Genomic DNA, 4,063 nt, shown 5'->3' with positions numbered 1-4,063 from the left:
GCGCTCAGCGCCGCCCGCAGGCCGAGCGCCTAAACTGCTTGCCGCGCCGCCCCACCCCCGCTCGCCCGCGCCCAATCCGCGCCCGCCGCCGCGCCCGCCAGCCCAATCCTCGCCCACGGCCGTGGACCTCCGCGCCGCCATTGGTCGGGGGGCGGGGCCAACCCACCCGCGCGGAAGCGCGCCGACTCCAACATTCAGGTACGCCCAGGTGAGCCGCTCCCAGATGTCCCGTCCCCACGTGTTTCCTGCCACCTCCGGCGTGGCACCCCGCAACCAGGCGAACTGGCTCGGGCCGCGTCCTCGCCTGATGGGCAAGGTCACAACTCACAACCCATCCACCAGCCCAGGTTACAGCCCAATCCTGCCAGCATCCTTCAGGACATTTGCTACCCCACAAACAGGGACTAATCTTTAACAGTCCCAAGAGACTTTTTGGACACTGCTGTGATCAAAGTTCTCTTTGGCTACAACAGTGGGGATCCTTGATTCTTTAGTGATCTTCTGCCTGTTGGACACCGGCCAATCACAAGTTAACTCAGCCATGCCTAACCAGGACTCTTGTCAGCTGAAATCTGGGGTCCAGTCTGACCTGTACAGTCTGATATTACCTGATGGACTCAGCCCAGTGTACAATCCAACTCAATCACCACCTGACTGGTGCATGTTTCCTCAAACCTGACTTCACCCCCAATAGACCAAGGCACATGCTTGCCACAACCTGGAGCACAATTCATCTCAGTCACAACCCACCTTGATGCATGTATCCTAAAATCTAGCACATAGCTGTTGAGAGCTTCTCATTCATTCTCAGAATAAGCAATTCACTATGCTCCCATCATGCACCATGCACCATGCACTGTGCTAGGCACTGAGGATAAAGTGATGAACAGTACAGCAAAATCCTGGCTCCTGTGGGGCTCACATTCTAGTTGAGGAGACAAGATAATACATTATATTACAATACAATACATAAGTAAATAAGACAAATTCATATGCTAAGTGTAATGAAGAAAATAAAATAAGGCGGAGTGACAGGGATGACTGAGGATGTGCTTGTGATAGGATGTAGGGAGTGAGGGGCAGTAAGTACCTATGAAGTGGCGACATTTGATCCAGGACCTGAAGAAGAAGTAGGAGACAGCCAGAGTGGCTGGGACACATGAAAAAGCCTTAAGGTGACAAAGAGCTTGGTGTGTGCAAGCAACCAGGGGAGGGAATGGGAGTGGAGTGAGTGAGAGGATGAGGCAGAGAAATGATGATAGGAACTGAGCTCAGGGAGGAGAGCAGGGGCTTGTTAGGTTAGGTAGAGTGTGGTATAAAGTTTAGATTTTAAGCTAAGGGCAATGAGAACTCACCGGTGTCAGTAAAAATCATTGCCAAACTTTATTCAATATTTTTCAATGTAATTTTGCAAGGGGAAAATGAGAGAAGAGGCTGTTCCAAACCCATGTATAGTCAGGAAATGAAAGGATCTGGGGGAAAAAATACTATCATGTCTTACTCATGACCCAAACCCTGACATGTTCCATCAAGTCAGCTCACCCACGAATAGAAGCCCAAGCCGTCAAACTTGGCTTGTTCCCACCCCACCCAACCTCACCCCGCTCAGGCATCCTAGATACCATCTCCTTGAAGCCTCTCTCACCAGCCCGCCCAGCACTTGGACCCAGAACCCCCACCCATATTTCAGACACAGCCCTGCCATGAATTCAACAGAGAGATCACAGCCTACATGGGGACCGCCAGCCTCAGATGACACCCCGATTTCTCAACTTGCTCCATCTCAGCCAAACCACCGGAGACTGTGGCTGATATCAAAAATTCAAGTCTAGAAAAACCGTCTTGCCATGGAATATGGGTTCAATGTGGTGAGAAGGGTCGTTGTTCTGAGTGAATGTGATGTCTTGATGCCTACCCATCCATACAACAAAATTTTTAGTGCCTGCTGTGGGATGGAATCCCCAGCTCTCCACAGTCCCCACCACTCTCAGAGAGCCTCTGAATCTCCTCTTTCCTCTTTGAAAATAATACATAGTTCATGGAGAGGTACTTTGAGACTACTATCCCATCTCTCATCAGACTTTCCATTTATTTATTTTCATCAGTACAGACTTCTGATTCCATGGGTTACAATTCATTGCTGTTATTATTTATTTGGGCACCCAATGTATCCCAGACTCAGCCCGTGATGGTCCTTTTCAGCTGGCTTCTGTCTCCCTATCATTCTTTAAACATTTCCTTACTTTCTGGCACAAGATATTCCAGGCTCTTCTTGTACTTTTTGACTGCTTTGAGTCTTAATTGCAGCATGTGATATCTGTGTTGCAGTGTTTGGGTTTCTCACTAGTTGGGGTGTGTGGGCTAAGACTCCCTGCAGCATGTAGGATCTTAGTTTCCCGATCCCTGCATTGCAAGGTGGATTCTTAACCATTGGACCACCAGGGATGTACACACACACACACACACACACACACACACACCTATATTTGTTTCCATGGTCTTCTATTGATGTTGAAAAGCATGAGTTTACCCTAATAGATCCAAGTCCAACCTAACTCCACAGGGTTAATGCTAGTCTTTCCATGTTGGTAACCTCCTCTCCGACAGTGAGAAACCTAGTATTTTCAGTGTGTTCACTTAATTGACCAACCCCCACCCCATATATCATGATTTCTTATTGTTGATGCTGCCCTCTACTCAACAAGGATACCCTCTACACCCTACTCAATCTCTGACACCCCATGCGTGCGTGCTAAGTAGCTTTAGTCATGTCCAATTCTTTGTGACTCTATGGACGGTAGCCTGCCAGACTCCTCTGTCTACGAGGTTTTCCAGGCAAGAATACTGGAGTGGGTTGCCATGCCCTCCTCAGGGAGATCTTCCTGGCCCAGGGATCAAATCAAATTTACATCTCCTGCATTGACAGCTGGGTTCCTTACCACTAGTGCCACCTGGGAGGCCACCTGACCCCCCATGCCAAGCTGCTTTTCCATTAGGATGCCCTCCTCACTCACACAAGCTCTGGCCCCTATGATGGGGCCACCCTCACACCATATGGACACTCTTCTTATCCCACTGGGCTATGACACCCCTCTGTGGACCAGCATGTATCTTATCCCCCTCCCCCTACAGCTCACATTGATGTTGCTGGGACCCCCTTGTTTAGGCTACCCTGGATTCTTTATTATGGCACATGCATGGGCTTAGTTGCCCCACATGTGGGATCTTAGTTCCCAGACCAGGGGTCAAACCCATCTCCCCTGCATTACAAAATGGATTCTTAACCACGGATCCAGCAGGGAAGTTCCTGGATCAAACTGTTATCGAATATAATGGAAGTAGAAGGAGGGGGCTTCCCAGGGGGTTCAGTGGTAAGGAATCCACCTGCCATGGACAGAGGAGCCTGGCGGCTACAGTCCATGGGGTCACAATGAGTCTGACACAACTTAGCATGATGGAAGGGAAGGGCATGGGCGGGAAGGGGAGGGAGAAGAGGGGATGGGGAGCGCGGGGAGGAGCCACATGAAGGTTAGCAGCTGGGGCCATCAGCTATGGACCATCAACCCCCACTGTAGCTTACTGTAGTGGGGCAAACGTCTCACATTCAGTACAATGTATTGGGTATTACTGTGAAACAAAGAGGACAGAGGATGGAGTCAACAATAAATAAGGTTTTGTGTGGGAGATACTTCCAGACACAGAGGAGCCACCTCATCTTTTTGAATTGTTGGGCCATCACACTTGCTCCATCAGCTACGAACCTGCTCTCAAATTGATTTGCAGGACCAGCTTGGCCAGTGGAGTTAATTCTAGTGCTAGGCATTGACTCAGTGGGAGTGAGGTGTTCATCCTACCAAGTTTCATCGTTTTCCTGAACCGACTCCACCTGTGTTAATAGCTTCTTTCCAAACCGAATTGTCAAATCTGGGTGACTCAGACGGTCCCTTCTCAACAGTGTTTGTTGGGATGGATAAAGAAGACCAAGGTCATGTTCTTTTGGACATTTCACCCTGGAAATCAGCTTCCCAAGGCTGATTTGGTCATAATATGGTCATAATAATAG

This window comes from Bubalus kerabau, chromosome 16 (assembly GCF_029407905.1).
Source record: "Bubalus kerabau isolate K-KA32 ecotype Philippines breed swamp buffalo chromosome 16, PCC_UOA_SB_1v2, whole genome shotgun sequence".
In the NCBI taxonomy this organism is placed as follows: Eukaryota; Metazoa; Chordata; class Mammalia; order Artiodactyla; family Bovidae; genus Bubalus; species Bubalus kerabau.
This window is presented reverse-complemented; position numbering follows the sequence as displayed.